Source organism: Larus michahellis, chromosome 6 (genome assembly GCF_964199755.1).
Source record: "Larus michahellis chromosome 6, bLarMic1.1, whole genome shotgun sequence".
NCBI lineage: Eukaryota > Metazoa > Chordata > Aves > Charadriiformes > Laridae > Larus > Larus michahellis.
This window is the reverse complement of record NC_133901.1, coordinates 47934029-47956986: the sequence shown is the minus strand read 5'-3', so window position 1 is coordinate 47956986 and position 22958 is coordinate 47934029. Positions and strand designations below refer to the sequence as shown.

At 36.4% G+C, this 22958-nt stretch overlaps 1 long non-coding RNA gene across 11 annotated transcripts in view; it reads left to right on the top strand.

The window, feature by feature from the left end:
- LOC141745052 (uncharacterized) overlaps window positions 1-22958 on the top strand; it is a 73096-nt gene that overhangs the window by 27508 nt on the left and 22630 nt on the right. For 10 of the 11 annotated variants that reach the window (XR_012587655.1, XR_012587656.1, XR_012587653.1 and 7 more), the window contains 2 exons: window positions 7399-7457; window positions 13091-13321. This is a non-coding gene — a long non-coding RNA (uncharacterized LOC141745052). Of the gene's footprint in view, window positions 1-7121; window positions 7458-13090; window positions 13322-22958 lie in introns of all 11 variants that reach the window. The other variant, XR_012587652.1, reaches the window with a different exon arrangement.

Sequence of the window (22958 nt, the reverse complement as noted above, 5' to 3'; positions counted from 1 at the left end):
ACTAATAGTCACACAGAGGAATAAATCTCATTTGAGCATTAATGCAATAGTAAACATATAATGGCATATAGAGTATTTCACCTATAGGTCACTACCTTGAATTTGGCTCCGAGATTATTGACAGAACCTAATTATGATCTAACAGTCCTGTGTTGGCCTATGTGAAAACTGGTGATTCCAGCTTACGTTGGCTTGTTGCAAAAAACCACCACCTTCCTGTGCTGCTCTGAGAATACACTTAATCTTGAAGTAGAGATATATTAAGACACTTCTTTACATGTTTCCTTCACCGGCATTCACTTGTCTTTGCCTGTGCATTTTAAATGCCAAAGCCTTGAGTGGAAAGGTTCTCTCCCTCTGCCATGTTTGCACAGCATCTAGTGCAATAGCCGCTATTCCTATCTAATTTCTTCAATAATCTGAGAAGATGAAAATGGGTCTTTGATTTGCAGGCGTATTGTTCAAACTAACAAATAAATACGTTGAGGCATTGTTTCTGTCACTGCATAGCAATTTTAGCAGTCAGCAGACGATCAACATGCGTGTGACGTAATATACCTGTCATGTTAATTTTAGAAGAACTATCCAGGGACTACAGCTTGTCACCTGTTTTAGAACATTAACTGAGAACTCCTTTGTGGAATAATTAACTGAATGTAACCCAAATATTGGCTGAGAAACTAAAAAATGGAGGGAAAAAGAAAAAAACAAAAAAGCCAACACACCAAAAGCAAACTTTGTCGATTTGTATACTTCCCTAATGGAAGTCTGTCATAGGAAACTGTTCAATCCAGCTGTGACCCACATATGTTACATGCCTTTATCCAGGTCTTCCATGAAACAGGGAAAATATTTGTGCATAATTTCAGCATATTAAAACAATAAGTAGGTTTTCTTTCTTCTCACAATAGCAAGAGATGTCATTACTTCACACAAATCTTAAGCATCCAGAAATCATCTGAAGCCCTGCTACACCTGATGTTTGGGGCTTAGCTATGTCTTGCACTTAAAAGCAGAAGAGCTCCATATGCAAAGGTTTTGCAAGTGGCTCAGGACTCTAGCTTATTTTTCTTCTTCACAGCACTCAGCTTTAAATTAAAAGCAGTTCTGTAAACACTAGCATTAAGAGAAGATTAAATATTTGAGCCTACTTGTTAATTGCAACTTTTGATTAAGCTTTTCCTTGAGGTTGGCACCTACATGATCAATTTTGTTTACATCTGGAGAAATTTAAAAGGGATATGAGCCAGTAACATCAATGACATTATTAGGAGAAGCTTGCTGGAACTGAGCATCAGGAAAGGGGAATTCTGGAATGTCTCTTTTTGTAGATACTTTCTTAAACAAAAGAGGCAAAGCAAACTAATCTCTCAACATTTAGATGAGTCACAGCGACACTGTCATCCTTTCAAGAAAAGAGAAATCGAAGGAATTCAGGTGAAGAACTACGTTTATTGATTCCTTCTTCAAAAAAACCACAAAGACTATATTATTCAAGGACTTAGAAGTTAACTTTATTTTTAAGTCAATGAGTTGCTATCAAATCATCAAGCACTCTGTTGTTTATTATCTTCTGTTTATGGCTTTTGTGTGGTTGAGCATAAGTCAATTTTTTCCCCCAATTTTCTTTACTGGCAAGGACAATAGAAGGGTGTTTATGTTTGTTTGTTTACATTCAAATTATATACCGTATCATGAAGGATATACAGCCAAGTGCAAAGCACACGCTTTAGTGTATAAACTGTACCATTGCACTGTATATGCCTTGAACATCACACACTGACATTACTTTCCATTTTTTAAAGAAATGTGTACTTTTATTCTATGTTGACAGTTCCTTTCACAGTCCATTTTGTCAAAGAGTTCTAATATGGCTTCAGTTCTGCCTATAGATTATTGTTAGTGATGTTACAGCTTTGCTAATCAGAAACAGTGAGTTATTTTTTTCCCACCAATTAACTTTTTTCAAAACTCAGAAAAGATAAATACAGTAATTACATGTAATAATTAGAAAGCCTATAATGAAGCAAGAATTTTAAGATTAATAAATAGCTGAACATGAGCCTGATAGCCTGCTTAATTAATCACTGAACTGTGGAACCACTGCAACTCATATGTCAATCCAGACTCTTTTATGGAAGTGATTTGAATCAATTGCTAATGAAATTGAGAAATTTAGAAGCAGCTTTCTGTCTTTCAAGTGACAGGGCTCATATTTAACTCAAGAAATGTGACAGTTAGTGACAACATAAAAGTACAGTGAATTATTTGCCAGATCATGTGAGAATTACAGCGTCAACCTATTGAAATAGCTCATAGCTGATCAGTGTGGAAATAAACAGTCATAATGACATATTTAGAAATCTATGATGCTGCTTAAAATATGAGAGAGTCTGCCTGAAATGAATGAAGGACATAATCCTACAAGTATAACAATAATATTTCAAGAATTCTCCTACTTTGCCACATAGACAAATTTACTCTTACTTCTGTTAAAACTGTAATCCATTAGAAATTATCATTATCTTTATTAAATCAATTACTTTAAACTGCCAAAATAATTTCATGGCTAATTCTTCTTTTTTAATGTAATTAACATGCTTACTCTTACTCAGTTACTTGAATTTAAATGATTCTGCTGTTGAATTTGTTTCTTTAACTTTGCACTTCCAGCCACACTTTAATTAATTAAAACTTCATCCAGATATAATGAGACAGTTATTGTGTGTTAATGAAATATCAACGGAAAATGCACTAATCAATAATTAATTTAATTAAGGTGTATATGAGACAATATTGCTATATAATTAACTGAAAATCACATAAGTAACACATGCATATTTAAATTTTCATTAATAAGTTTGTTAGGAATTTTAGATCATGCTGTTTTATGGATTCCCATGAGATGTATAAAATTAAAGTGTTTGTCAAAGAGATTCTGAAATACGCATTAAATGCAGTCCTGAATCATTTTGACAGTCATGTAGCAAATATAGGCATTTGAAGCCACACTAAGAATGAGAGCGCGCCTTCTTGGAAATGAGATAAAAATCTGCAGGAGATTTCTTTTAACCTTTGAGAGTCAGATATGTAAAAAACCCTATGAGATGAAGTTACATGTGAGAAAACATATTCTGTACTTGAAAAACGTGCCTTAGAAAAGATTATGAATAATGGAAGTATTTTTTCAATTCAACAGCTAAAGCTGGATCATCCCACTAACATGCTGTTCAGGCACCCTCCTTATTAGGGACTACATTCTATTAAAATTGATGAAGCTATCTCATTTGCTCATTGTGAATAATTTTTTATGAGAATTTACCAACGAATCTGCTATTTAAAGGTGCTGCTTATTTGATACATTTGCTAAACTTTTAAATTCCAAATGAATAATACTCTTCATGTTTCCTGTATGTTCAAAATTCATTACAGTTTGTGTTATTAATGATTGTTTGACCTTCTAGTAGCTATTATTAGCAAGGTATTTCAGATCCATAAAGTTTTATAATTAAAAAGACAATCTCTTCCTTGTATATCCTAATTATATTCCATCTACCACATGTTCAGCAGAAGAGTTTGACTTTATGGAGGATTTTTAAAATTGAGGTAAAAATCTGACTTTCAGACTGAGAGTCTCTAAGTTAAAACCTCATTAATGTATGTTAACAATTTCTAATGAAGAGTTTTACAAGGTTAAGTAATTGTCATGAAGAATAGTGGTGTTTTTCATAACAGTCTGACCATAGTTAGCAGATGGAAGATTGAGAGATTCATGGTGATGAATATCTTCTACAAAGTACAGTCCCTATTTTAGATCTAAGTCAAATTTTTAAGTTGAGTTAGTATGCATGTTTTTCCTCTCTTTAGGTGAAGCACATTGATAGCTGTTCTGTTTTTGTTTAGCAGGAGACCTTCAGCAATCTTGGGAGCATGCAGTCCTCCTTAGGCATAAACAAGAATACTATTTTATTTTATTTTATTTTATTTTATTTTATTTTATTTTATTTTATTTTATTTTAATTTTTTTGGACTTCTATGCAAAAGAGGAAGGAATCTAGTCAGTTCAAGTTGGTGGTGGCAGGTTCAGGCTATATGTCCTTTAAAAAAATGTGGATGTGAAAGGCCAGTGTTTCCTGCTGGAACAGATTACAGATGTCAGTGCATTCTATCTGTTGTTTCAAGGAGAGAGAGCATTTCTGAGTGGGAGTAGGCAGTATGTACTGTAAGACGTCTCATATTTTTATTTCATTGCTGTTACAATTTGTGCAGTGTGTTAGCTGGCAAGGCTACTGCACAAACAAAGGTCTTGACACTTCTTTTTCTACTTCAATTCAAATATCTCCAAATTTGTTTATTAGTTGCTTTGGGTTTTTTTTCTTTTTCTGTGTTAGAAGTTAAAAACTGTAGCCCAGTAAATACTGCGTTGGCATTGCTTGTTATAGGCCACAGGCTTTGTGTTAAGCTCACAACGGAGTTCTTGGGACTTGTCGGGACCTCTCTGGATTACTTTTTGACCTGCCTGGAAAATGTTTTTGCTTGTAACAGCTTATCTAAAAATTGGGTGATTATTTTTCTGATTTGTTTTAAAATTGGCCTTGCACAATACAGTTGATTTTTAGTTCTTATAATTGCATGTATTTTTGTAACTGATAGACAGCAATAGCAAGTAATTATTCTATGTAGGATGAACAATCTATGACCCTAGAATAAAATGCAGCATGCAAGAACCTTCACTCAGAAGGTGCATCTTGACCAGGAGACTGAGCATAGCAGGAGAGCACAGGTACCAGCCTGGAATGGTGCCAGGGCTGTAACTAACTCACCAGTTAGTTGTTGTCAAAAGAATGTACTTTTGGGAGAATGCAACCAATTTTAGGACTAATAAAGGGAACAAAGAACTACATAATCCAGATTCTCTCTATGTATAGTAAATTCAGATATAACATGAAGTTTCTAGCCAACAAAGAAGAAGGTGTGAAAATATTTGGGGAAAAAAAAACACCTCCAAGTCAATCTTAGAATGAGGAGAAAAAAATTGTCAATATCAACATTGTGCCCCTCACAGCAAAGAGGAAAAAGAAACACCTACCATCAACATCTTAATTCTATTGAAGAGGCTGTTAACATCACAATCATGCTATAATACACCCTGGTTACATAAATCCTTGACGTTAGGATCTGGAAGAGTAAGTATGATAGCAGACAAAGGGGTACATACAGGGAACGCGTATAATAATTTTAACTCTATTATTATTATTAAGATTTATTCTGTAATACTAATGTTTATTTTCTTTCTTTTCCCCTGTCCTTTTCTGTAGTAGTTAGACTTGAGCTAACAGTAATTCTTTAATTAGACTGTTATTATTTTTAGTTACACTAACTATTAATTTCTGGCTTTATATGCAAAGTGAATTGCCTTCTTGCCGATAACAAGATTTTTCAGTGTAACAACTGGAAAAAAAAGGGCTATATCCAACACTGATAAAATAAAAATTCTCCTGAATGTCACTGATGTCTCCAACAAAATGGAATCTGTAGGAGATTTCATCCAGACTCTCCAAACTTCCATGAGGCTTCATGGCAACAGAAGTGGAAATAGGTTTATATTTGCACTGACCTGAGGCTAAATATTTTGTCTCAGTTCCATGAGCTGCAACACTTCAGCTTAGACCCATTTGATCCAAATTTAATGATTCTATTATAAATGTCAAGGTTTTGGTTTTAGGGGTTTTTTTGTTTGTTTGAGGGTGGTTTTTTGTTGTTTTTTCATTTTGGATCATAAATACTTGCAGGGCTTTCAATTAAAAAGTTCATGTTTCAATGGAAAATTACATTTCAGTAAAATCTTTATTTTGCTTATTAAAAAAAATTCTGGTAGAAAATACTCCAGTCAGTTCTACTAACAGTATAACATACTTACATAAAACAAAACCATAATACAACATACACAACACATACAAGTCCACATCAGCAAACAAGTGAACTGAAGTAGTTTTTAAAGAGGTATTTGGAGGTAACTTAAGTAGTTGTCCCAAGAATTAACTCAATCCTGCTTTGTAAGGAAAGCATGCCACAGCACGTTAAATTTACAGTATCAAACTAGAGTAAAATGATTTTTTAAAATAATTTCTATCAATGCAGAACAAAGGTGATGTTTATTTTCCTGCCTTATGGATCATATCTTTTGTCTCAGGAAGAGCTGCAAGCATATGGTAAGAAATAAAAAATTTTGACATATAGGCAGTTTAAAATGAAATTTTAATGATACCTGTTCGGTATTATGAAATAAGTGTATGCCACCCTTGTGCCATTTATTGTACAGGTGAGGTGCTTTTTTTAGCTGAGTTCAGGTTTCACCTGTAAGAAGGGAGAGTTTTTAAAAGTTAATTTATTTACCTCTTCCTGAAAGAGGAGTTTAAGATGTAGGGAGAATTAATTGTCCTCAGTAGCTCTCTCTATATCTCAGTTTTGGAAGGAGACTTGACAACTCGGTTATAGTTGCTGGCTGATTTTAAATGGCTTATATTAGGTAAGATGAATTTTCAGCTATATTGCTTGCATATTCAGTATATGGTTGGACGTGATTTAGGTTAATAACAGCTGGGATTATTTTTTTTAAAAAGTTATTTCATGTTGATACAATAGCTTGAACAATAGCTTTAAAAACTACTCACATTATTTCTCTGACTAACTGCTGTGAATCAGTATACCCTTTAATTATATGATTAATACTTTTACATGTTTAGAGATGCAGTTTTTTGGATTGGAGTCATAAGCCAATATTCAACATAAGCATTGATTAATAAGTGTTATAATATTTCAAATGGATGCAATTTACATAGAGATGTTATATAGCCACATGCTTATACGGTGAAAAAATGTACAGGCCCTCTTTTTTACACTTAGAAAGAGGAAAGATTGCAAGCTTTCTATTTCAAAATGGTGTATATTAATGATACATTATTTATACAGTATAGCTTATTTTAAAAAATAGTTGTGCAATTTCTCCCTCAACTTCTCTCCACTTTGGTAAATCACAGTTTTCAAACACTGATCAGTAAGTTTCCATGAAGCTGTTAGTCACGGTAGTACATAAGACTGATTTCTAAATTCATTTTCAGAATGTCAGATTCCTGTTCAGCTTTTAAGTTAGAACATACTAGTCCTCCCTTGGCATCTGAACCTGTTATTTAAAGTGGGAAGTAATACTGGAAACCGCAGCATTGCAAGATTTTAACTTCACAGCTGAAATTGAAGAACTGACCCAGAGAGCTGTGCCTGGCTAGTTTTCTGACCTCTGTTAGAGTTCACGTCATCTCCTGTAAAGCCAGAGTGGGATCTCACAGCATGGGACCATGAAGACTCCATCCAAAACTGAAAGCTTTCTCCTGCCGACAGGTCTGCTGAGCGACTGAGCCCCCAGCCACAGCCATCTCCTGGCATATGCAGAGACTCTGGTAAGCTCCCACCTCGGGGGGGAACTCTTCCCAGGGCGTTGCACTCCAAACTTAAAGAATCCCAATAGCCTAGATCCAGGGTTGTCCTCGATATCAAATACTTGATGCATTTTAAGAATGTAGTGCAGCTCTGTTAAACTCCAACTTGGCTATTTTCAGGTCTGCATTCAGTTATAATTGCATCTGCTTTACATATAGGTTGATTTTCCACCTGAAATACAGAGAGTTTCCCCTGCAATGTGTCTCAACATGCTACAAATACTGCCTTGGTACAAAAAAAAAGGTCTTCCTATCACTACAGAGACAGCAAGCTTTGAGCACTCATGGCTCTACAATGTCCCTCAGTGAGAGGGGGAACTCAGATGTCACCTGAAATTCATCTAATAGGGATTTCAGGGCTCTGCCTGAGATGAATACTTAACGTGCCTGTCACTTTCTCAAAATCACATTTAGCACAGGGAAAAGGGATGTATACATGTGACTTCATTACTCCAGGAAGACTAACACATCCAGAGAGAACTGGGCAGTTCCTTTCGGAAGCAGGAATGTGGCAGACAGAGGCAAGCTACGTCCTCGCAGAATCCCTAAATGCATGGTATGGTTCAGTCCATTTCAGTGCCCATGAGTTAGCATTCTTTAACCACTGAGCATAGAGGCTTCCTCCATTCTGTTCTTGTGACTTCTTCCACCAGCACAGTTCAGACTCCCTTTTCTGGAGCCCTTAGCTGTTGTGGCCTGTCAGTTATAAAAAAACTGCAGAGGTTTCATTTCCTCTGTCAGAAGCTTAACAGAACCCCAAAAGCCATTATTTTGTGCAAAACCCAAGTTTATCCATAGTTGAAACCTCACTAATAGCAGTATCTCAAGAACCACATTAAAGAAAATAATTCTTATTCTTTTGCTAGGGAAATTACCTTTATAAGTTGTGATAGTAAAGTGCTTGAAGTAGATATGAGGGAATTGTGTTGGCCTCAGTTGAATGTGAAATAATAATACAGTACCTGCCACACAGAACAACTTATTTTATAATTGTAGTAATAAAACCAAGGACAACTCCTCTCCGCCTGCTCTCCCAGTATGTAAAATATGTAATATATCATGCATTTTTTTCCCTATGTGTTTTGCTGTAAATCTCAGGGGTTTATGCAGATTCTTTAACTTGGGATCTAGTATTGGGATAATATCTGTGGAGACGCAAACTTTTTTCCATTCTTTCATTGCTGATGAAAACCTAACGCTAGCATAATTTTTCTTCCATACCAAAGTAAACTAAATTTATTCTCTGAGAAGAAACAAGGCGGCAAATCTAGGGCAGCTTATTCTCATGCCTTGTAGCAACTGGAGTGACATACTGCTCTTGTTGACCCATGTCAGAAAAGATGGGCTTTTGCACCAGTCTTAAGCTCTGTGTTTACTTGTTTCCCATGAAGCTCATATTGTATAACTCAAATGCTATAAAAATAGTGACTGGTAGATCGTGTTTCTTGTTCTTGCTGCCAAAACAGCATCCCTGTTCATTTTCCTTTTTCAGGGCTTGATGGTCCACTTACTTAGGCTCTGTTTTTAAACCTGTCCTCTTCCATCCCAGGAAGAGACTCCTCCTCTTTAAAGTATCATGCATAAATATGAAAAAAAATGTTTAAAGGGGATAAAAACATTGCAAATGGTTCTCATAATGTCACACATTCTTTTATATTTATCTCTTTATATGATAAATATTTTCGGGTAGAGAACTGTAACATACTTTGTCATACATAGAGCCTCATTAGACCCTGGTAAGGATAACTTTTTTAATGTTCATTGACAAAACACAAAAGGGCCTTCTCAATCAGGCCAGCCCATTTGGATAATACAAATAAATAAATGCCTTTTTGTAGCTCTAGCACATGAGAGCATGATGTGGCTTGCTCTGTCCAGGCTCCCCGTTTAAAGTCCTAGTTCATACTACATCCTAGGCAGTTCTGAGGAGACAGGCATATTTCCCTTCCAGGTGACAAAGCAATATATCTTAACTGCTCTGTTGTGATGCTGTTTATAGTAAAGGTAGTATGAAACATAAATTACTACCCAGAAACAATTTAATTATAAGGGCTATAGGGAAAACAAGAAAAAAAAAAAAGAATTTTTTTTATTTTTCAAGCCTAAGGATGGTGGCATAATATTAGTCCAATTTACTGGGTGTAAAACTAAATTAAATCAATACTTGAAGCTTTCCTTGAACATGCCTCAAATTCAGTTCATCTACCATTATTGAAAAGTATCACATTTAAGTCTTAATAATTCTTTACACTAGAGTGCTATTAATGTCATCATTATTATTATACTTCCCTATCTTCAATACGTTATAGCTGTTAGAATTCAAGTACAAAAATCAATGGGAGATTTGCATTTGATATAAAATATTCTAATCTATCACAATTAATTTCCTTCCCTGAATTATGTTAATTATCCTCTTCCCCACCTGGGAAGAAACCCCTGTTGCATTCTTGACTAGATTTAGATCTAAAGCTGGTTCCCTGGAGTGTAAATCTTTGATAAAAATTCTGTACTTACTCTCTCTTTTCTTCTGTCTTTTGTACACACAGCACTGTGAGAAATACTAAATGAAAGGTTTGGTCTGACCAACAGTTTTTGAACACAGAGGACATCTGGTCTTCCTTTAAATAACCAAAAAAAACCCCCTCACCCTCCCTCAGTTCTTGCCCATGGGCAATTAAGCTGTACATATGCAATTTCAAGATTAAAAGCAGCATTGAAAACCTACTCATGATTGACTGCTAGAACAGTTTATACATATCTAAAAAATACCTTTGACATGCAGTTTTCTTTCAGTTATTTCAAAAATTAACTTACCTCCTTCCTTCCTAGCTTGAGGAGAACACTCCCCTAAAGTCCTAGAAACTATTCTTTATTGAGAAATTATTTTAGATAAATGATCAGTTTTTGCTTGAGGACCTACACTCCTTTCAGTGAAAAATTGGATGTTTGGTTTATCATAAGGACAATTCCTTTAATCTTTTCACAATCAACATCATGCTAATCATTGCTGGCTTTTCCAGGCCTTTCGCCCAAAAGTAACAGAGTTTACATCAGTTACCACCAGTCACGCTGTTTTAGTTATCTCTGTTTTTTACTTTCCCCTGTGAATTTTGCTTTAGGAATCCCTCTTTCCGTGCTGTTCCTCACATCTGACTGATGCCATGTTCATTTCGGTTTAAAACACACTTCCAAATTCACTGAAATCTTTATGGCCAACACTTTTTCTCTTGTCCAGTTTTGCTTGCACAGATGAATCTCATAGTGCCTGGTCATGAACCCTAGCCAGTCTGAGACCTTGAAAGAGGTGTATGTACCAAAGCAAAGTGATCCACTGAAAACAACAGTTCAGTGCCAGATCTGTAAGAATGGGGCTTTTGGCCTTCTGCCTCTTTGCCCGTTTTTAACAGCTTATTGACTTGACTATAATGTTACTCCCAACAACAGAAAATAATTATTAATACCAACATCTTCTCAAATGCTAAGTTTCTCCTGAATTGACAGCTAGGAAATTTACATTATTTAATATTTTTTCCCACTGACTTGCAGTTAGTATATGAAAACTTTCTGGTGTAATTTGTTAGTTCTCCTTTGTACACTGGATCTGGGGAAATTTTATAAAAGACTGGTGAAATGTCACCACATCTCTCACTTTAGAATTTGATTTGCAGTTTGACTGAGGTTATGAAGACAAAATGCAGGACAAAGTGGCTCTTTTAATTGCAGCCATATGAAGAAAATCTAGTTCTTTAAACATATAGTTTTACTGGAATGTGTTATCTTGATATTTTTGCTTTGTAAAACTATCATTTGCACAGAGTCACCGGTTCAGAGGCTAGTTAACACAGGAACTCTTTTGGCAATGAAGATTCTGCTAGGTTCAAAGTGGCCCAGTGATATAGTATATAAATAGTTAGGTCATTGATTACAGTGATTATGTAGTTTTGTTCACTCCTCTGACCTCATTTAGTATTTTTTTTCCTTAGCAAATAGCAGATAACTACAGAATAATTAATATTCCTCTGGAATTCCTAGCAATTGCATTTTTGAACAAGGGAAATGATGGCTAGTAACCTACAGGGAATAGTTAGAAAATCCTGTGTACTTAACCTATACTTATGTACTTAAAAGGCAATCTATTAGACAAATAACAAAAATACATGGCTTTCTGTGAGTGGTTTTCCATGAGTATCCTTGCAGGTATCTGAAGTTCATTAAAATAAAAGATTATTCTGGTGGCAGCTTGATACAGTTCAAACAAACACTGCTGGGTTGGGTAAATGATATAAGGACTGGAGATTTCATCCTTGTTTGAATAAGTTTGCATAGAATGAAAAGAGGTTTTGGGACTCTGCTCTTTCTTGAGCAAAACAGCCGCAGCCACAATTACACGCAGCGCACTGGTGTTTGCCCAGAGCTCCACGTGCTTGTGTTTGCAGCATGCTTAGCATGCTCAGAGTCATCCTTTGGGTTATCCTTTGGGTGTTCAAATGGCAATAGACTCTATTCAAACAGTACTCAGGAAAGAGCATGAGAAATGTGTAAGGTAAGCTGTGAAATATGAAAGTGATGGTGTGTTTTCAACTGTTTTGATAATGAGATTCAACTTCATTAAATACATTAAAATACAAAATACATTAAAGGGCTGTGAACAAGGGAAAACGAACTCCAAGCCACAGCACACTATCAGCACTAGGACTGCCTTGTTCTTGTGCAATTCTGAACTATTTTTAAAAAGATCTTACTGGCTGAAACAGAGTTTTCATAGGCATGAAACTGGTTTGATAGTGAGGTTTAGTAGTATAGAGCTAGATTTGTTGTGTCTAGTCATATGGTTGTGGTAGATCAGAACAGTCTTCACAATCATGGTAGCATATCTGGTGAGTAACATGTTCATTAGAGTTGGATTTCAGTTGACTACTTTGCTTTGAAAGATATTCACTAGGTGCATGACTGGAAAATTGCAGCAGTTGAAGCTTTTGCATTAAAGAATTTGAGACTTCAACTATATTTGCAATTCATGTTTTAAAGCATACAACTGCTGCTAACAAATGAGATGTGGCTTATTTTTACATATTCATGCTTTCAATCATCTTTTTACTTTTGGGTGGAAATGAAAGATACCTGTGATTTCTTTATTCCCAGGGGCATCAGAGTGGTTGTGAGAAGATGTGGTAACACTGGGGGAGGTGACCGAAGAAATATTTTAATCCAGAAATAGGAGCATGAATCTGGAAAGATTTCATTTGTGTTGGAAAAGTACCTCTGGAGATATCACACTCTGTCCCTGTTTCTTCTGTTGGTACATAGCACACGTGGCAAAGGGCAATGAAATTGCATTGCTGCTTTGCTGTTAGTATATTCTTAAGCAGGTGGAATGCAAATATTAATCACCAAGATGATGAGGAACACACCTTATTCTGGTCTAAAGTCAGTGTTAATGGTCCCTTTTTCATGGCAGTAAGTTGATTTACAATCGGTTTCTATATGTGTATAATGTATGTATCATAAAAGATGTGGAAAATTTCTGTCTGCTGCCCAGTTTTTTAAAAAGAGCTAGCTAAGACCTCTGCACAATAAAGGTTGATTTTCAATAGGTTTTGAAACTGCAGAAGTTCCAGAGAGGTAGAAGAATGCTCGTCAGAAGAACGCGTGAGATCACCAGTATCCAGAAGTGTAAAGGTGTAAGGAAAGTGAAACTGGCAGTATGCACTGGCTCACTTTAGAATTGCTTTTGCTCTCATCTAAACCCAAAATGAAACTGTTTGTGTTTTGGGATTCTTCTTCCGTTCTCATGACCTCATCATCCCACGTTACCTGGATGGTTGGTAAGTTGTTTCTTGAGTTTTCCACTAGATTTTGTTATGTACAATGCATCCATGTATTAATTGTCTCAGATACTCAGGCAGCAAAAGTTTGAAGTGTGTGTCTGTTTCTGTACTACATACATGTGAACCAAATTCTGTGTGATATAGATCATGATCAATGCCTGTGCTTGGCTGTCCAAGCAGCAGCTGTTTTTGAATTGCCAATCTTATCTTGAAGAAACATGTCTTGTTCAGTTCAGAACCAGGTAGCTTATCTCACCTCTGAGACTGCACATCAACCTGAGGTCTGAAGTGAAATGGCTTCAGTGCTATCAGATCAATTTGCTGTGAGCAGCCCACATCACAATACCAGCACACATAATTCAGCTGGCTTTGGCAGTTTGCTCAGGAGAGAGCTAGGCCTACATTTGCAGGAGCACTGAATTATTTCTTTTCTCTGGAGATGGAGAGTCAGAAAAGATCCCTTCAGGTCAGGGTTGAGGACTCAAAAGGAAGCCAGCAATGAGGCAGCTAAATTTTACTTCAGTATGCTGGGCATTCAACACTTTTCAGGGCTAAAACAGTGAAGGTCAAGGGGCTAATCTTCTCAAAAACAGGTGATCATAGAAATTAATGTGACACATCCAAAGGTTGCAAGTGGCTTCCTGATTATACTACTTAATAATTGTTTTCTCTTAAATTAGAGTCCTTTTGTTTCTTAGCAAATACTAACATTTATTCTGTGATTATCCAGACATGTTGTTGATCAACTCACGAGTTTTGTTTTGTTTTTCCTTTTTAGACACAAATGTATTGCCCTTCACAAACTTATTTAATGATAGAGACATGCTTGACTATTTTTGACATTTAGCATGCATATAGCAATACAGGTAGTATGTTGTTTTCCTTTATTACTGACAATCAAGTTTTACTTTCCTTTCTGTAGCAATAAAAAGTAGCTTTAGCAGTACATCTGTCAAAATATTTACCTCCTATGCCACCAAATTTAGCGTCAGTATCTTCTTAGTATTTTAATTTCCATGTTATCAATACCAGAGGAAAGCAGATGACAGTAAGACAGTATATTAGGCATCTCAAAAGTTACAATAAAATAACAGTTTTGATTTGGGGCACATCTTGGGGTCTCTCATTAATGTGCATAAGTAATAAGTCATAGTGACAGTGATCTTAATGCTTACAGGACTAATGTATCTGAGTGCTATGTTTCTTTAAGGTAAACATTGGTGTTAGTGCAGCAATTTTCAATGACTGCTTTTAATTTTAATCAGTTTGGTAGGTATTGACAGTTGTCAGGTGGATTAATTTTGTTTGGTTTTTAACTCCAGGTACCATGAGTTGCTCTCAGACCATAAATAGGCACATAAAATAGCCCTCAAAATTGCTAGCGATTATCACTCTGTTATTCAAGCTCTACAGAGAGATTAAGGACTGAAAAAGTCCAGAGAAGTTAAACTTTTTTCTGTATCCCTCCTTTTTTTTAAGGTAAGCCTGAAAAGCTGGTGAAGGGGAATTTGTTTTATAGGTTTGTAAATTAATTTGTTAGCATCATCGTCTCTGCCCCCTACTGTGAACAAGAAGAGAACTGTCCTTTTGCACTGGAGTATACCTGGTATTTTTCTGGTGCTTTAAATGTAATTAAAATATGGGGTATACCTATGTGGGATGGAGGAGGAAGGATGAAAAAGAAATCACAGTTTTTTCAATGCCAGAGATGTTGTATGAAGAAAACATTATGGATTAGAGATGGTAAGAATTATTTTGCTAAGCCCCCACCCTCCTCGTGCCCCTGCTCTTGTTATCAGCTCTAAGGCAGGTAATATCTATTCTCCTTTCACTTACCCACATTCTCTCTGACACCTTTCACTTACCCACATACATTGTGTTCCCCATGGAGTTTTTCATCTTGTTGTAAAAATGACACTTTCAGGGATATGACTGTAGAGGCTGAAATGTTGATTACCTATCATTAATCATTTCTGGAAATACCATTCTCTAAAGATGCTAGTCCTCTGGTGTGCATACAATATGCATGAGAAGGACAGACTGATAGGGTGTGTGGGACAGCAGAGAAAAAACAGTACAGATTTACTCTTGGCAATTTTGGCATTGATTTATCCTTTTTTGGTCACATTTGAAAAAATATTGTTGACTTCCCACTACTGTTAATTAATTAAAGGAGTCCTCCTCATTTGGTGGTTCTCTCCACTGGTTTCATTAATATGTAGTGAAATTTCCCCTTGTGCCTTTATTGTCAATGTTTGAAAGGGAAGGCTTTATACCATCAGTCTGGAATCCCACTTCCCTCTCAGCTGCTTCTCTCCATATTGATGGCATACAGGATAAACAGAACAAGTTAATTTGTAATCTTAGATAGAAAATGATAGCTGCACTGTTTCTGTCATTGAGCACTCTGCCAGTTTAAACAGCTGATTAGTCAGCTTCTGTGGAATCGATCTGAATCAGTTCCACCTGCGTGCACCCACCAGGAGCCACTTTATTGTAAATCAATCATTCTGAAAACATCTCACAAAGGGGCCAGTCCTCACTAACAAGCCATCAATTTAAACTGACTGTCTGGAGCACTCTAGAAATTAGAAGTGCAACAAACATTTATTCTAAAATTATGGAGAAGTTGTTATTTTTTAAAAATCACAGCCTCTAAGTATTTGGTGCTGATGGTGATTGTCTTACTTTTTTTTTATTTTATTCATATGCATCAGGTCACTTTTCAGACATCCCAAAAGTGTGGGTGCTTTCTCATAGGAAAAAAACAATAGGTAGGGAATTTTAACAACAATGGATGGAATGGATGGCCTTTATTACTAGAAGGCAACATTAACAGTAACTCAGAGACTTTATATCCTGCCCTTGTGCCCCTTGGGTGTTAAGATCGATCCCCAGAGTCAGAGAAGTTCTCCTTATTCTCTGACATGATGAATTGCTAAATTTTGCCTGTGCAGAGAGTGGGTCTTCCAGTTGGCAGTGGTTGGAGAAGCTGCCCCAGGGGGGAGATACAGATATACAGCTTGGTCTCCAAACTCTTCCTTTAAGACGCTTCATACTACCCTAAATAAAAGAGAGCAGAGAAGGTATATTCTACCTCCTTTTTTTTTTTTTTTTTTTTTTATTGGCCTGTCTGGGCATTTCACTTATGTCAACAAAAAAGCTGTGAGAATCATGTTTTCAGGTTGAGTGCATTGTTTAGAATCTCTGGAGTCTTATTCGGCTTGAGAAAAAAATATGGCAGCACTTAGTTTGCAACATGTAGTGCAAAATACTGCGTATGATGTTATGCTGTGTAATTACACGTTGCCACATGATTGCATTGTCAACACTGTGTCTGATTACAAGGTAATTGCTTAGTTACTAGTTTTGATGCAAAGCCTCTTAGAGACTTGCATATTAAACAAGTGTCCCACTATTGGAAATACAGTCAAAACAAAAGTTCAGTGAGACCTCATGTGATTTTATGGAAACTATTTTTATGCTTAGATTATGCTAGGTTGGATCTATCTCCGAACAACCTTAGCTGAAATCCTTTCATTTATTGTAGGACACTGGTGAGATACCTCTTATCAAATAGCATAGAGTATTCACAGCAAGTTTGGAGCTTTAGCTTCTCCTTCTTGCAGGGTTTGAATGTGAAAGGGTTTTGTGCATTTAGTATGGTGGTTGCCTGTCTCCTTATCTTCCAGCCCACAGGTGTGACTTCTGCAATTAGTCTCTCTAACCAGCTTTACTTATTTTTTAAAATAAGCTGGTAATCCCTAATGTCTTTTGGCTCTTTGACTATATGGATTCCCCCCAAAATGTACCTCATTACTATTAAAAAGTGGGGTGTCAGGAATTTGGGTGATGTCTCTCTTACGTGTTCTTTGCTAATACCCATTTCTGTGTCAATCAGATGTCACTGAGGGGACAGGCTGTGCCTCTAGATTAAAGCTGCAGAACATGGCAATTCTGCCTTCCCCTTCCTGAACGCAAATCCTGCCTTTCCTTGCCCACTGGTCTCATGGAGCTGGGGAAGCATCTTCCTTTTCTGTTGCAGAAATTCCCTTCAGCAATCTGTTAGAAGGGAGAAGAGTGAAAAGCTATGCATCTGCCTTCCCAGAGCCTTGTATCCCTCTGGTTTTTCGGCCACAAAGGGCAAAGCATAAGAAAATGCAGTAATCAAGTCTTTAGGTGTTGCACTCAAGATGCTCTTAAGATGCAGCAGGATTGGTATTCCTTAAATTTGGAAGCTATGCCAGAGCTCATTGATTTCTAATCTAAGGTATCAAACAAGAGAAACTACTTTGGCAGGTAAGCGAGCTGTTTCTGGGCTGATGGAGGACAAGGTGCAGGGGGGATTCTCTTTCTTGTATAGAAAGTTTCCACATGACTTTTGTGTTGTTAAGGCTTTCTTACCTTTCTTCAAAGGAATTTAATCTCTCTTTCTGGGCTGGCTTCTTTTAAATGAGACTTATGCTCCTCAGCTGACTTCCAATGCTATTTTCAGGTAGAGCTGGTCCGGTTGTTTGCTGAGTCTGTAAAGGTGGTCTGTTTAAATGACTTCCTCTAGTATGAAAGGCTTCTGCTATACAAGCAAGATGACCACTGTTTGGTCTTATCAGTCAACTCAAATTTTCACACAAGTAATATTTTTTTCCCTGTTGTCCATGGTTTTGATTTAATTCATTTTGTACTATCTGAACATCAACAAAATCCCTGAGCTCATTTGTCATCATGGTATTTATAATGACAGGTTTTGAGCTGAGCACAAGTACCAGATAGAAGCTGTGCAAGAATGGTTATGGTTTCCTGGAAGGGGAGCGATTTCAATCCAGACATGGAAAAAAATAATTCTCTTATACTTAGTTAGGAAAAATTATTTCTGTATGTGTATTATTTATTGTCCGCCCAGTCCCTTCACAGAATTATGCTATATATCCTCACCCCTGGCTCCTGAGATGATATCATGCTACAGACACCTGGTCTGTGACTAGGGCTCCTAGGATCTACAACAACAGAAATAATAACACGCTATTACCTGTGACTAAGTGTGGGGGTTTTTTTACCTCACAAAAGTAATGCTGCCAATAATCTTCCCAAATTCTGTGTTATCTCTCTATGATAGTTGCCTACTGCCTGGCACTGAGTTCTGTGTCCTGTCTGGGCAGGACGATATGTCTTTAATTACCAATTTGGTTTATTGCTGCTATTTTAATATGACAATACTGATGATATTACAAGTGTGTAGTCACTTGATCCTGCATGTGGAATGCCTCACCATAGACAATAATAATCATGAAAGCTGTATCTTGGAGACATAGAGAAGAAGGGAATGTTACAAAGCAAGGACTTGTCTGCTTGTAGTAATCCCAGGGTAAAGGAAATAGGAAAAAGTGTAGTCTGGGACAGTTATGCAGCTCAAATTCAGTACAGCAGAAACACATGCAAAGCAATTTTAAGCAGTGTAATTCTGATTCTGAAAGTGCAGTACAGGTTAAAGAAGGCTAAGCTATGTACACAAGCACAGGCTTAATAAGGGAATGGCATAAGCTAGTGGAAACAGTGATGTATTAATGAAACCCTGACACAGACTAGTCGGTCCAGCTCTGGTATTTTGCTGGTCGTCTTATGAGATGACAATGTATTAATGGGCTGTTATTGGTAGTTCTGCAAATTATCTTTGGCATGTTGCATGAGTTATGTAGTGAGTGCTGCGTGCTTACAAGGATCTTGTTTCTCTTTGTGCCCTTTACAATAAGGCAAATGCTTAAATAAACAATGCATTTCAGTATCTCTTTCCTGAGTTATTTTTGGCTAATTAAGACTTTTTTCCTCTGTGTCCTTTATTTGTTGGTGTTGAGTGCTTTGTACTACTTCATAACTGTTAGTGTATTTTTTACTACTGTCTTGCTGCTAGTAAGCAAGAATATTATGCATTGATATTATTGGACTGAATGCTCAGGGGGTACAACAAAAGGGTACAAATATTTTATTTTTTTTGTTAATGAGAGCAATTTCTAGAATGTTTAAACTGGAAAATGAAGATGAGGAAAAGTGCAAACATGGTTACTTTCAGATTATTTCATTTCTTTATCACAGGACAGTGAGTTATAAACTACAGTTGTAATGCCTGCATTAGACTGATACTGAATTGTAAATGTAACAGTAAAAAATACAATGAAAATTACAACTATGATGAGGTGAAAAAATATTTTAATAGAAATAGATGTCATTAGGTTATTGAGGGAGATTGTTGATCTCTGTAGGCATCTAGCTCATCGTAGCTATTTCTGAAAATCTGATTTGCAAAATCTCTGGAGACTCTAGCCTGACCCTAGTGGATGTCTTACTGCCTGTTTTTCAGTGTATTTCAGGATGGAATGGGAAAAATGAACAGAGTGTAATATGCAGAGCCATCTATCTTCCCTTCACCATCAAATAGTTGATGCATTATGGATTTTTTTTTCATGCTTTTGATCAGGAAAAAAGTAAAGAGGTGACTAGCAAAGACAGAATAATGTGTGTGATGGGGCAGTGTGGTTTTATTGAGCATAATAAGTTGCATTTTCTTTGGGACCCTGGTATGCAAGACCCCACCACGGGATGTGCGTGTTGGCAGTCTGCAAGACTGTGGATCTCTCCTGAGATGTCAGAGTTCCCTGGCATGAGACGTTGACTTCTCTAATATAAAGCAAAGCCCTGGGCACATCTGCCATTCCAACAGCTGCCAGAATCTGGAAGAGCTGCATTAACCAAAGTAAAAAGCTCAGAAGTGCAAGGAGTTGCATTGCAGGTACAGTGAAAGTTATTAGCATGATGATGGCTTGTGCACAGAGGATCAAAAGGCTGAAAAATGAAAACAGCTCCATCTGTTCTTGCCAAAAGGAACCAAAGTAGAAAATTAAAAAATTCTTACTGTATTTAGTACGCAAAGTGTATATTCCCTTGGTTGGCTTGCTTAGATTTCCAATATAAAAAAAGACACGTTAGTAAAACAATGCAAAACTGCCATAATTTTAATCTATCCATATTTTTTCCCACTCCATCAGTGGTTAGAACGCTTTCTGTTGTGGCTCACCCACACTCTAACTGCATATGTAGTATAGCATTGAAAGTGGCTCCATTATATGCCATTTGGGGCTTCATATTTATTATTTGCAGCATCAATTGTGCTCAGTTTGCAAGTGAAATAAACTATATTTACTTTAAATGCCAGTTCTGCAAATTCAACTTGGGAACTGGAAATAACAGTTTCTTTTTGGAACTGCATTTTGACCCTGGCAATAAAAGTTGAGAACTGACAGAAATTTCCATAGCTCAGTTGAAGCAATTTTCTGGTCCAAAGTCTAAATAGAGAACATATTTCAAAATAGTATGGATTATGTGTGAACTAAAAAGGATTGTGCTCCAGTCACTATGGTATTTCAGAGCCAGTTGAGCAACAATAATAAAAAATGCTAAAATGTATTTGTATCACTCAAGTGAGCAGATCTAATTTAGTATATGTGTACAAGAAGAGATAAGCAAATTCTGTTCTGTTAATTTGGTTTGTCTTTCATTATTCCATTGATTTAAACTGAATTTCTGTGGATTTAGCCAGTGTAACTGTGATCACATTCAAGTCTGTGAAGTAAAACTCAGCGTCAACATGAATTATGATTTAGATTACACTACTTGATCATTTATAATGTCTTTCTGATCAACCAACACTTGATGAACTTCTTATCAATGCCATTCACATCCTGACACATTTCTGACCCAGACTACTGTTTAGCATATGTAGCAATTTATTCTAGGCTGTATTTTAACAAATTTGACTTCAAGTGGGCCACTTCAACCTCCTTTTTGCACTGCACTCTAACAGTGTTGTGTGGTTTAACAGAATTTGGACTGAAGGCTGAAGGGCAGCGAGAATTAAAAAACATAGGATAAAGATGATAGGATAGGGCATAAGATAAAAAGACTCTGAAATCAGTTTAATTTTAAAAAGACACCTAATGGTGTCTTTAGAAGCTCTTCGGTCAAATCCTTTGTTTATATTAGAAATCTGAATGTAATATTTATCTCTGGTGGAGACTCTCATTGAAGCACATTGATTTGCTTATTTGAAAAGAGTTTGTTTTTTTCTCGGGTCTCAGCCAGTATTTTTTTGGATGAGATCGACTGGTCTCTGAATTAAAAAGCAAAGAAACAGGACTGCTCTTGGGAAGCTTTGTATTTCTGTTATTTACTGATGTGATATTATTATTGGATTAAATGCAGAGCTGTGTGTAAAGAGGAATAGCTCTCTGCTTAGGCATCCAACATAGCACTCCACAAAAGACTACTCTATTAATTACAAAATATATTGGTCTCACTAGCAAGAGTAACAAGACTGATCAATCCTCCTCAGCAATGAAAAATCAGACAGTCTAAAACGCTAGTATGACAACAATGTATAGTTTGGGACCTAAGAAGTGCAATGACAATAACAATAAAAATCCCCATTTATGGGGCACTTTATCAAACAAACATCTCAAGGCACCACACAATAAAAACATAAGAAAATGAAATCAAACAGAGCTGTGAGCTTGATTGAGGGGAAATCATTGATCCTTATTCCTAAAAGCATAATGAAAAAAACCCTTCATCTCTTAAGGTCTAGCATAAAAATTAGAAATATTCTTTGGAGGCCTAGTACTAGTATCCTGGAGACAATTTCTTTTCTTACTGATTCTAGATTTGCTCTGGCATGGCACAGAATAGGGTTTCTGAAACAGTAGATTGAAACTGATTTAGAGAGTATGGTTACCACCTTCTAGTCCAAAAGGTTAATCATGATCATAGAAATAATGCTGTAAATTTGAGGAATAGTGCAAGAGTTTGGCTCAGATAATTTCTGATACTTTATCCATTTTCTCTCCTTTTTATGATGTGCCACCTTCTGTCTTTGCTTCAGATTCAGGCAGGTAGCTCTACTGTATGACTGCACCAAGTCACAAAACAGTTCTGTCCTTTTTGTGCTTTCATGGTCCCAAGTTCCTTTCTGTTGATACTGGGATTGCTGACCTGCATCCAGCTGCATGATGCAGTTATGTCTGTAAACCCAAGTACAAAAAAATGTAGTTTTCCCCTTCAGATATAAATTCCTATAATTTGATAGGGACATATCTTCAAAAATTAATTACTGTAATATTGTGGGCCAAGCTGTGGAATAAAAGTCTACCAGTGATGATTCTAATTTGAGTAGTTCTTCCTGCCCAGAAGAGTTGAAAGATTCTTTACAGAACACTTAAAGATGCATTTTGGAAAGGAAAAGGTGTTATCAGCGGGCTTTTTTGCTTGGGTATCTTTGGTTGGGTGTTTGGAGTTTTGGGGGGATTTGGGGGGTTTTTGGGGGAGAGGGGGATGTTTCGGTTTTCGGGCTTTGTTGTTCTTCCTTAAAAGCCTTTAAGGACTCTCTTAATCAAGGGGGTTTTGCCTGACAAAATGTCGAATTTTGAAGCCACAGCTACTCACGTATGCTAGCTGTTTATGGATACCCCTCATAAACCCAATGGGATAACAATAATAAGGATAATGAAATAATAAGGGTCATATTGTGACATAATAAGGATGACTGCATTTTTTATTTTTAATTTTTGGTTAGTTGTGATTTTAAAGTTGA